This window comes from Bufo gargarizans, chromosome 2, assembly GCF_014858855.1.
Source record: "Bufo gargarizans isolate SCDJY-AF-19 chromosome 2, ASM1485885v1, whole genome shotgun sequence".
Lineage (NCBI taxonomy): Eukaryota > Metazoa > Chordata > Amphibia > Anura > Bufonidae > Bufo > Bufo gargarizans.
In genome coordinates, this window is record NC_058081.1 from 4,562,696 (window position 1) to 4,575,804 (window position 13,109).

The window sequence follows — 13,109 nt, forward strand, 5'->3', positions numbered from 1 at the left end:
CCAAAGGCAGCTTCAAGGAGTACCCTGGCATGGCACTTCTTCAAACAATGTGCTGACGACAAGACCCGAGTGGTTTGCACGCTGTGCCATCAGAGCCTGAAGCGAGGCATTAACGTTCTGAACCTGAGCACAACCTGCATGACCAGGCACCTGCATGCAAAGCATGAACTGCAGTGGAGTAAACACCTTAAAAACAAGGAAGTCACTCAGGCTCCCCCTGTTACCTCTTCTGCTGCTGCTGCCGCCTCGGCCTCTTCTGCTGCTGCCGCCTCGGCCTCTTCCTCCGCCTCTGGAGGAACGTTGGCACCTGCCGCCCAGCAAACAGGGGATGTACCACCAACACCACCACCACCTCCGTCACCAAGCATCTCAACCATGTCACACGGCAGCGTTCAGCTCTCCATCTCACAAACATTTGAGAGAAAGTGTAAATTCCCACCTAGCCACCCTCGATCCCTGGCCCTGAATGCCAGCATTTCTAAACTACTGGCCTATGAAATGCTGTCATTAGAGCTGGTGGACACAGACAGCTTCAAACAGCTCATGTCGCTTGCTGTCCCACAGTATGTTGTTCCCAGCCGGCACTACTTCTCCAAGAGAGCCGTGCCTTCCCTGCACAACCAAGTATCCGATAAAATCAAGTGTGCACTGCGCAACGCCATATGTGGCAAGGTCCACCTAACCACAGATACGTGGAAGAGTAAGCACGGCCAGGGACGCTATATCTCCCTAACTGCACACTGGGTAAATGTAGTGGCAGCTGGGCCCCAGGCAAAGAGCTATTTGGAGCACGTCCTTCCGCCGCCAAGGATCGCAGGGCAACATTCTTTGCCTCCTTTTGCCACCTCCTTCTACTCGGCTTCCTCCTCCTCTTCTTCCACCTGCTCATCCAGTCAGCCACACACCTTCACCACCAACTTCAGCACAGCCCGGGGTAAACGTCAGCAGGCCATTCTGAAACTCATATGTTTTGGGGACAGGCCCCACACCGCACGGGAGTTGTGGCGTGGTATAGAACAACAGATCGACGAGTGGTTGCTGCCGGTGAGCCTCAAGCCCGGCCTGGTGGTGTGCGATAAAGGGCAAAATCTCGTTGCAGCTCTGGGACTAGCCGGTTTGACGCACATCCCTTGCTTGGCGCATGTGCTGAATTTGGTGGTGCAGAAGTTCATTCACAACTACCCCGACATGTCAGAGCTGCTGCATAAAGTGCGGGCAGTCTGTTCGCGCTATCGGCGTTCACATCCTGCCGCTGCTCGCCTGTCTGCGCTACAGCGTAACTTTGGCCTTCCTGCTCACCGCCTCATATGCGAGGTGCCCACCAGGTGGAACTCCAACTTGCACATGCTGGACAGACTGTGCGAGCAGCAGCAGGCCATAGTGGAGTTTCAGCTGCAGCACGCACGGGTCAGTCGCACTGCGGAACAGCACCACTTCACCACCAATGACTGGGCCTCCATACGAGACCTGTGTGCCCTGTTGCGCTGTTTCGAGTACTCCACCAATATGGCCAGTGGCAATGACGCCGTTATCAGCGTTACAATACCACTTCTATGTCTCCTTGAGAAAACACTTAGGGCAATGATGGAAGAGGAGGTGGCCCAGGAGGAGGAGGAAGAAGAGGAAGAGGGGTAATTTTTAGCACTTTCAGGCCAGTCTCTTAGAAGTGACTCAGAGGGAGGATTTTTGCAACAGCAGAGGCCAGGTACAAATGTGGCCAGTCAGGGCCCACTACTGAAGGACGAGGATGAGGAGGAGGTGGAGGAGGATGAGGATGAAGCATGGTCACAGCGGGGTGGCACCCAACGCAGCTCGGGCCCATCACTGGTGCGAGGCTGGGGGAGAACGCAGGACGATGACGATACGCTTCCCACAGAGGACAGCTTGTCCTTACCCCTGGGCAGCCTGGCACACATGAGCGACTACATGCTGCAGTGCCTGTGCAACGACAGCAGAGTTGCCCACATTTTAACGTGTGCGGACTACTGGGTTGCCACCCTGCTGGATCCACGCTACAAAGACAATGTGCCCACCTTACTTCATGCACTGGAGCGTGATAGAAAGATGCGCGAGTACAAGCGCACGTTGGTAGATGCGCTACTGAGAGCATTCCCAAATGTCACAGGGGAACAAGTGGAAGCCCAAGGCCAAGGCAGAGGAGGAGCAAGAGGTCGCCAAGGCAGCTGTGTCACGGCCAGCTCCTCTGAGGGCAGGGTTAGCATGGCAGAGATGTGGAAAAGTTTTGTCAACACGCCACAGCTAACTGCACCACCACCTGATACGCAACGTGTTAGCAGGAGGCAACATTTCACTAACATGGTGGAACAGTACGTGTGCACACCCCTCCAAGTACTGACTGATGGTTCGGCCCCATTCAACTTCTGGGTCTCTAAATTGTCCACGTGGCCAGAGCTAGCCTTTTATGCCTTGGAGGTGCTGGCCTGCTCGGCGGCCAGCGTTTTGTTTGAACGTGTATTCAGCACGGCAGGGGGCGTCATTACAGACAAACGCAGCCGCCTGTCTACAGCCAATGTGGACAAGCTGACGTTCATAAAAATGAACCAGGCATGGATCCCACAGGACCTGTCCATCCCTTGTGCAGATTAGACATTAACTACCTCCCCTTAACCATATATTATTGTACTCCAGGGCACTTCCTCATTCAATCCTATTTTTATTTTCATTTTACCATTATATTGCGAGGCTACCCAAAGTTGAATGAACCTCTCCTCTGTGTGGGTGCCGGGGCCTAAATATATGCCAATGGACTGTTCCAATGTTGGGTGACGTGAAGCCTGATTCTCTGCTATGACATGCAGACTGATTCTCTGCTGACATGAAGCCAGATTCTCTGTTACGGGACCTCTCTCCTCTGCCTGGGTGCCTGGGCCTAAATATATGACAATGGACTGTTACAGTGGTGGCTGACGTGAAGCCTGATTCTCTGCTATGACATGCAAACTGATTCTCTGCTGACAGGAAGCCATATTCTCTGTTACGGGACCTCTCTCCTCTGCCTGGGTGCCTGGGCCTAAATATATGACAATGGACTGTTACAGTGGTGGCTGACGTGAAGCCTGATTCTCTGCTATGACAAGCAGACTGATTCTCTGCTGACATGAAGCCAGATTCTCTGTTACGGGACCTCTCTCCTCTGCCTGGGTGCCTGGGCGCCTGGGCCTAAATATATGACAATGGACTGTTACAGTGGTGGCTGACGTGAAGCCTGATTCTCTGCTATGACATGCAGACTGATTCTCTGCTGACATGAAGCCAGATTCTCTGTTACGGGACCTCTCTCCTCTGCCTGGGTGCCTGGGCCTAAATATATGACAATGGACTGTTACAGTGGTGGCTGACGTGAAGCCTGATTCTCTGCTATGACATGCAGACTGATTCTCTGCTGACATGAAGCCAGATTCTCTGTTACAGGACCTCTCTCCTCTGCCTGGGTGCCTGGGCCTAAATATATGACAATGGACTGTTACAGTGGTGGCTGACGTGAAGCCTGATTCTCTGCTATGACATGCAGACTGATTCTCTGCTGACATGAAGCCAGATTCTCTGTTACGGGACCTCTCTCCTCTGCCTGGGTGCCTGGGCCTAAATATATGACAATGGACTGTTACAGTGGTGGCTGACGTGAAGCCTGATTCTCTGCTATGACAGGCAGACTGATTCTCTGCTGACATGAAGCCAGATTCTATGTTATGGGACCTCTCTCCTCTGCCTGGGTGCCTGGGCCTAAATATATGACAATGGACTGTTACAGTGGTGGCTGACGTGAAGCCTGATTCTCTGCTATGACATGCAGACGGATTCTCTGCTGACATGAAGCCAGATTCTCTGTTACGGGACCTCTCTCCTCTGCCTGGGTGCCTGGGCCTAAATATATGACAATGGACTGTTACAGTGGTGGCTGACGTGAAGACTGATTCTCTGCTATGACATGCAGACTGATTCTCTGCTGACATGAAGCCAGATTCTCTGTTACGGGACCTCTCTCCTCTGCCTGGGTGCCTGGGCCTAAATATATGACAATGGACTGTTACAGTGGTGGCTGACGTGAAGCCTGATTCTCTGCTATGACATGCAGACGGATTCTCTGCTGACATGAAGCCAGATTCTCTGTTACGGGATCTCTCTCCTCTGCCTGGGTGCCTGGGCCTAAATATATGACAATGGACTGTTACAGTGGTGGCTGACGTGAAGACTGATTCTCTGCTATGACATGCAGACTGATTCTCTGCTGACATGAAGCCAGATTCTCTGTTACGGGACCTCTCTCCTCTGCCTGGGTGCCTGTGCCTAAATATATGACAATGGACTGTTACAGTGGTGGCTGACGTGAAGCCTGATTCTCTGCTATGACATGCAGACGGATTCTCTGCTGACATGAAGCCAGATTCTCTGTTACGGGACCTCTCTCCTCTGCCTGGGTTCGTGGGCCTAAATATATGTCAATGGACTGTTACAGTGGTGGCTGACGTGAAGCCTGATTCTCTGCTATGACATGCAGACTGATTCTCTGCTGACATGAAGCCAGATTCTCTGTTACGGGACCTCTCTCCTCTGCCTGGGTGCCTGGGACTAAATATCTGACAATGGACTGTTACAGTGGTGGGTGACGTGAAGCCAGATTCTCTGCTATGGGACCTCTCTCCAATTGATATTGGTTAATTTTTATTTATTTTATTTTTATTTTAATTCATTTCCCTATCCACATTTGTTTGCAGGGGATTTATCTACATGTTGCTGCCTTTTGCAGCCCTCTAGCTCTTTTCTGGGCTGTTTTACAGCCTTTTTAGTGTTGAAAAGTTCGGGTCCCCATTGACTTCAATGGAGTTCGGGTTCGGGACGAAGTTCGGGTCTGGTTCGGATCCCGAACCCGAACATTTCCGGGAAGTTCGGTCGAACTTCTCGAACCCGAACATCCAGGTGTTCGCTCAACTCTAGTCGCTAGGAGTTAGGGTCAGATTAGGGAAGCAATAGGAGGTGACCTGCCGAGTCGTGACTACCGCCATGCTTTGCCTGAGACATCCTCCTGGTAATTACATCTGCCAGTGGGGGCCACTCTTGTGGTCATAAATTGCTATAAATTGTTATATATTGTTATACACGATGTTATGAGGATGTGTTTGTGTGTCATGTTTATTTATTTGCAGCATATGGTTTCCTGGCGTCCTGTGTGTGTGCTCTGTCTATTGTGTTGTTGTGGACAGCAGCACTTATACTTGGGTCCCAGGCTCTGTGTCTGTGGTAGGTAGGTGTTAGTACTAGTTGCACTTACCTGCCATTGCCATATGACTGTTCCTGTTCCCCTTTCCTTATAGTTTGGCCATCTTTAGACTCCTATTTCTCCATGTCCAGGAGGAACAGGTAGTCTACCCAGCTCCTAGCTTAGGGACCTGCAGAGGGTTAGTAGGGACCCGAGGTTCCAGAGCATGAGTCCTCCTACCTTCAAGGTCGGCTCATGTCGCTATGAGTTAGGGTCAGATTAGGGAAGCAATAGGAGGTGACCTGCTCCCTAATTCTGTCTTCCTGGCCGAGTCGTGACTACCATCTTCTGGCATCGCACGGCTGAGGGTTTTCCCCTTCCTCAGCCGTGACATGTACGTTTGCACGGTATTACCGAGAACATTGTATCTGATAGGGGTGTCCAGTGGGTCTAGATTTTGGAGAGCCTACTGTCAGAGGTGCAAAATCTCATTGTCTTTCTCGTCTGCCAATCATCCTGAGAGTAACGGGCAGACGGAACAACTTAATCAGTCTACGGAACAGTTTCTCAGGTCATACGTCTCCGATGATTAACAATTATGGGTTAAGTACCTTCCTTTGTCAAAATTTGCTATAAACAACCATGTTAATTCCTCTGCTGGTGTCTCCCCATTCTTTTGTAATTACAGTTTCCATCCTCGTTTTCATTCTGGGTCATCCGTCTCCTCATCTAACCCTGAGGCCGATAAGGTCTCGTCTGAACTGTACACAGTTTGGGCTCGGGTTCAGTCGTACCTAGAAAAAGCTCAAAACAATCAAAAGATCTAAGCGAATAAGAAACGTTCTAAGGGGATGGATTTTCAGGTTGGGAAAAAGGAGTGGCTATCTTCTAAAAATTAGCCTCTTAAGGTGGCCTCCAAAAAGTTTGCACCTCGTTTTATAGGTCCGTACGAGATTACGGAGCTAATTAACCGGGTATCTTTTAGGATGAAACTGCCCAAGTCTTTCCATATCCATGATGTCTTCCACAAATTTCTGCTTAAAACACATATTGCATCTGTTGTTCCTTCACAGACCGCCGCCGGTACTGGTTAATAATTCTGTGGAGTTTGTGGTTTCCAAGATATTGGATGTTAGGAGAATCCGTAACTCTTTACAGTACCTGGTCCACTGGAAAGGTTATGGACCAGAGGAAAGGTCTTGGATACCAGCTAGGGATGTTTATGCCTCTAGACTTGTTAAAAAATTTAATGTGGAACATCCTGAGAAGCTGTCGCTTGGGGCCTTGGGTCTGGTGGCCCCGGGTAAAAGGGGGGGTACTGTCACAGTGCGCTCTGTGCAGGGTTCCAGGAGGCGGGGATGGCTTGGACTCGCCCACATCATCAGCGCGCCCGGCGTCGCCCGTTCCCTGGGTAACCACACTGGGGCTGAGTGCCGAGCTGATCACTCGGCGCTCGGCTGTATTGAAACTCAGAAGTCATGTGACGCTGGCCACGTCACATGACTCCACTAGCGCCCTATTTAAACAGGCAATCTGCTGGCCACAGATTTCCTGTTATTTAGATCCTTCCTGCGATTACACTTACCTGGTTTGTTGGTCTCCTGCTCGTGTTCTGATTACCCGTCCGTCTCATCCCTTGGTCTTGGCGTTTCCTCCTGGTTTTGACTTCGGCTTCTCCTGACTATCCTCCACTTGCTCCTCTGGTACCGTGCTGCTCTCTTGGTTTCTGACTTGTTTTGACTACCCTGTTGAATGTATTGTCTGTCTTCCCTACACTTATCCTAGCTGAGGGTTTGTCGACCAGTTGTCCCTTGTCACTAGGACTTGCGAGGCAAGTAGGCAGTGACAGGGGCGCGGGTTGAGCTCAGTGTCAGCAGTATCAGGAGGCCACAGAGTGGCAAGGTGACATAGTGTGGAGGTGGGTGGTGGCAATACCAGTACCCGCTGAAGATGGTGGGTGAAAGAAGGAGCACTTGTCATCAGATGTGTGGCATCAGGAGGGTGACAGCATCAGAATAGTATTAGAGGCAGGTAGCCAGAAGAAACAGGTCTCTTTTGTCAAAGTGTTGGTGTGACACCATGGATGATCTAGTCTGATGCATCAGGCATTAGTGGGTGGAAATCCTGGCTGATTCATGCCTCATTCATCTTGACAAAGGTCAGTCTCTCCACATTTTGTGTAAATTATTAGGGTAACTATGGCCCCCGCCACACTAAACACCCTCTCTGATGCCATACTAATGGCCAGGCAGGACAGCTTTTCCAGGGCAAACTCTGCTAGTTGCGGCCACAAATCCAGTTTGGCTGCCCAGTTGTCTAGCAGATCTTCAATGTGGGCTGGCAGGGTGCTATTCAAGTATGCCACCACATGCTGGTTCAGATCCGTCCCCAGGTCTAGCTGCTGATGGTGGTGAGTAGTATCTTCACTAGGCGGGTGAAGAAAGCTGCTCATCAGCGACTCTAGACTCAAGTTGATGCTGAAGGAGATGGAACTGCTCCTACCCCCCCCCCCCCCGCCACAGCAGCCATGGCAGAGGAATGTGAGGGCAGAGGACCTGCGAGAGGATGGACGATTGCGCAGATAGGCAGCTGCCAACTGACTGCATAGGATGTCTCTATAGTAGTTCAGGTTGTCCTAACTATCAGCAGTTGCAAAAAAGGCCCCCATTTTGGACAGGTAGCGAGGGTCCAGCTTGGTGGAGATCCAAAAGTCATCCTTCTGCCGAATGCTGACAATTCGAATGTCACTACACAAGCAAGTGAGCATGCATCGGGCCATTTGTGCAAGTGACTCGGAGGGACTCCCTGCCTCCATCTCCACTGCATACTGCCACGGTGTGTCTGGGTCCTCTACCTCATCTTCTTCATCGCCCTGTAGCTCCTCTGGCTGCTCATGCTCCTCCTCTCCTGTCACCTGTGTAGAAAAACCACCAATTTAGCTACACATTGCTTGTGCTCCAATGTCCTCCTCCTCCAGTTCAGCCCCTATAGGGCTTATGTGGCCGGGAAATCATTGAGCAGGCACCTTAGCTCAACGCGCGGGGGGGGGGGGGGCGGGGTCCCGTGATCGCCGCAAACCGCAGGTAAATTCAGACCTGCAGTTTGCGGCTTTTACCTGCGGTTGCGTCGGCTGGCGGCGGTGCCATCAGGTCCCAATGCGGCTGTAGGGGGGACCCGATGGCATGGAAGGCAGCGTATTGGAATGCATTGTAAAGAGATTAGACCCCCAAAAGTTCAAGTCCCAAAGTGGGACAAAAAATAAAGTGAAAAAATAAAGTTTCCCCCCCCAAAAATTAAAAGTTTCAAGTAAAAATAAACAAAAACTTCATTTTCCACAAATAAAGTTAAAAAAATTGGTAAAAAATGGGGGGGGGGGGGGGAGAAGTATACATATTAGGTATTGCCACGTCCGTATCGACCGGATCTATAAACATATCACATGACCTAACCCCTCAGATGAACATTGTAAAAAATTAAAAATTAAAACTGTGCTAAATAAACAATTTTTTTGTCACCTTACATCACAAAAATACAACAGCAAGCGATCAAAAGGGCGTTTTCACACAAAAATAGTACCAGTCTAACCGCCCCTAACTGAGACAATCGCCCAAAAAAAAAAAAAAACTATGGCTCAGAATATGGAGACACTAAAATATCATTTTTTTTGTTTAAAAAAAGCTGTTATTGTGTAAAACTTACATAAGTAAAAAAAGAAGTATACATATTAGGTATTGCCGCATCTGTTTTGACCGGCTCTATAAAAATATCACATGACCCAACCCCTCAGATGAAGAACGCAAAAAAAACTGTGCTAAATAAATAGATTTTTTGTCACCTTACAACACAAAAGTGTAATAGCAAGCGATCAAAAAGTCACACGCACCCCAAAATAGTGCCAATAAAACCGTCATCTCATCCCGCAAAAATCATACCCTATCCAAGGTAATCACCCAAAAACTGAAAAAATGATGGCTCTCAGACTATGAAAACACTAAAACATGTTTTTTTTGGCTTCAAAAATGAAATCATTGTGTAAAACTTACATAAATAAAAAATAGTATACATATTAGGTATTGCAGCATCCGTAATAACTTGCTCTATAAAAATATCACATGATCTAACCTGGAGATGAATGTTTTAAATAACAAAAAATTAAAAAGGGTGCCAAAACAGCTTTTTCTTGTTACCTTGCCTCACAAAAAGTGTAATATAGAGCAACCAAAAATCATATGTACCCTAAACTAGTACCAACAAAACTTCCACCCTATCCCGTAGTTTCTAAAATGGGGTTTCTAAAATAAAGGGGGGCTTCAAATGGGACATGGTGTCAAAAAAACCAGTCCAGCAAAACCTGCCTTCCAAAAACCGTATGGCATTCCTTTCCTTCTGCGCCCTGCCGTGTGCCCTTACAGCGGTTTACGACCACATATGGGGTGTTTCTGTAAACTACAGAATCAGAGCCATAAATATTGAGTTTGGTTTGGCTGTTAACCCTTGCTTTGTAACTGGGAAAAAATTATTAAAATGGAAAATCTGCCAAAAAAGTGACATTTTGAAATTGTATCTCTATATTCCATTAATTCTTGTGGAACACCTAAAGGGTTAACAAAGTATGTAAAATCAGTTTTGAATACCTTAAGGGGTGTAGTTTCTAGACTGGGGTCATTTTTGGGTGGTTTCTATCATGTGAGCCTTGCAAAGTGACTTCAGACCCGAACTGTTTCCTAAAAATTGGGTTTTTGAAAATTTCGGAAAAATTTCAAGATTTGCTTCTAAACTTCTAAGCCTTGTAACATCCCTAAAAAATAAAATATCTTCCCAAAATGATCCAAACATAAAGTAGACATATTGGGAATGTAAAGTAGTAACTATTTTTGGAGGTATTACTATGTATTATAGAAGTAGTGAAATTTAATATTGGAAATTTTTGGTAAATTTGGTATTTTTTTATAAATTAAAATTATTATTTTTTTACTTTATTTGACCAGTGTCATGAAGTACAATATGTGATGAAAAAACTATCTCAGAATGGCCTGGATAAGTCAAAGCGTTTTAAAGTTATCACCACTTAAAGTGACACTGGTCAGATTTGCAAAAAATGGCCTGGTCCTTAAGGTGAAATAAGGCTGTGTCCTAAAGGGGTTAAAGTTACTTTTATTCAACAGGCACACAAAAGCTTGCTTGGCCTTTGCAAAAGCTCATCTGGATGAAGAAGAAGGCTTCTGGTCTTCTGTGTTATGGTCAGATGAAACAAAAATTGTATTGTTTGGTCAGAATGATGTTTCCTTCATTTGGCATAAAAAAGGAGAAGTCAAACATGGTGGTGGGAATCTAATGCTTTTGGGGTGTTTTTCAGCCAATGGACCAGGGAACCTAATCACAGTAAACGGCACCATGAAAAAAGAGCAATACATGAGGATTCTCAACGACAACATCAGGCAGTCTGCAGAGAAACTTGGCCAAGCTTGGGCACCAGTGGACATTTCAGCATGGCAATGACCCAAAACACACAGAAAAAGTGGTGAAGAAATGGTTAGTAGACAACAACATTAACATTTTGGAGTCCAGTCTTGAATCCAATTGAGAATCTGTGGAGGGAGCCAGGGGCGTAACTAAAAGCTCATGGGCCCTGGTGCAAGAGTTTAGCTTGGGCCCCCGTCCCTCAGTGCTTGTTGGCAAGGGGCAGGGGAGCACGTAGCCTTTCTGCTGCCTGAGGCAAACATTGAAAGGGCACCCCCTCATGCCAAATTCTTAACCTAACCCCTTCCCTCCAGCCAGAGGTGTAAATTGACCAGTATTCCCCATCTGTAATGCCAGTGTCTTATGTGGCACAAGGGTCTTTGGGCCCCCTTAGGCTCCTTGGCCCGGTAGCGACTGCTACCCCCCTGGAGGGAGATAAAGATTAGGGTGATGGCAAGAAGACCCTCCAACCTGAAAGATTTGGAGCTCATTGCTAAAGATAAATGGGCAAAAATACCTGTGGAGACCTGCAATTATACGAAGCGTTTGATTGCTGTAATAGCCAATAAAAGCTTTTCTATTGATTATTGAGAAGGGTATGAATAATTTTGAACTGGACACTTTTTGTTCAAATGTAAATAAAAGTTGAGATTTTTTTTTTTCCCCCCCACAATAATGACTCTTGTATATCGTCTTATTATGTTTTGGGAGACACCTATGTCATTTCCCGTCAAAAAATTACTTGCTGGTTGAATAAAGGTAACTTTAAGTCAAAATTTGTCTGTAGTATGAACAATTATGGGCAGCACTGTATACCATTTAATATGTGCAAGGTGAGCAGTAAGTGACGGGGAAGTGGCCATGCTGCTGATGGTGCACGCAGAGGCCGTGGCCTTGGGCGCGGTGAAACTGTGCCTGCTGCCAGAGCACAAGAAACACACTCATCAACGATACCTAGCTTCATGTCCCAGTTTGCAAGGTGGTGCAGGACACCACTCTCGAAGTCAGACCAATGCGACCAGTTGGTCGGTTGGATTGCAGCAGATTATGCTTCTAGTCGGTTAAGCACCACCCTGTCTTCCATAAAGTCCAGTCTCAGTAGCCAAGAGTCTGGTCAACAGAATCCTCACCCTGATACTCCTTCCACCCACCATGGAGAGTCTTTGCAAACAAGTGATCCCACACTCGGATATTCTGAGGAGCTGTTTTCATTGCCATTCCTTAATTTGGGCCTCTTGCCAAGCCCGTGTGAAGAGGGACATGAGGAGATCTTGTACCCTTATTCCCAAACTCTGGAGCATTCACAGTCAGAATAAGATGACGGTGGGGAATGGCAAATAATGTTTCATAAGGTGGATGATGAGGATGAGACACAGTTGTCAATAACATAGGTTGTTGTTAGGTCATCAAGTCAGGAGGATGACCAGAGTAAGGAAGTGGAAGAGGAGGTGCTGGACGATGAAGTCACTGACCTAACCTGGGAAGGTGGCAAGCCGAGCGAGGACAGCAGTACAGAGGGGGAGGGATCCGCAGCACCCCAATAGGCTGGAAGAGGCAGTGGGGTGGGAAAAGGGAGAAGGCGACTGTTCCGAAGCACCCCCTTGCAGCAATATCCCTTGCCAAGGGTTAGGTGTTCTGCAGTCTGGCACTTTTTTGAGGAAAGTGCGGCCGATAAAAGAATTGTCATTTGCAACCTCTGCCGTACCAAAATGAGCAGGGGCGTGAACTCTAGCAACCTCACCACCACCAGCATGATCCGCCACATAGGATCAAAGCACCCTAATAGGTGGGTCGAACGCCTGGGTCCACAACCAGGCGGTCACACCCCTGCCTCATGTTACGCGCTGGCCAATCCCCTGTCCAAGACGCAGGCCTGGATGCCTCCCGCCACGCATCTGGACCTTCACAAGCACCATCAGCTAGCATATCCACTTCTGTGTCCTAGAGCAGCGTACAGATGTCTATACCCCAGGCCTTTGAACGAAAACACAAATACCCAGCCACACACCATAGCACTAAATGTGCACCTTTCCAAATTGCAGGCACTGGAAATGTTGCCATTTAGTCTTGTGGACACTGGGGCTTTGCACAGCCTGATGGCTGCGGCTGTCCCACGGTACTCTGTCAACAACTGACAATATTTTTCACAGTGTACAGTCCCAGCCTTACACCAGCATGTGTCCTGTAACATCACCCGTGCCCTGACCAACACAGTTATTGGGAAGGTCCACTAAACGACTGACACATGGACAAGTGCTTTTGGCCAGGGTCACTTCATTTCCCTGACGGCACACTGGGTAAATGTTGTGGAGGCTGGGAGCAAGTAGTAATCTGGGATGGCACAGGTGCTAACGACTCCAAGGATTGTGGGCCATTCCATCAGGGTTTCCGCCACCACCTATGTTAGTGGCTGCAACCCCCACTTCTCCTC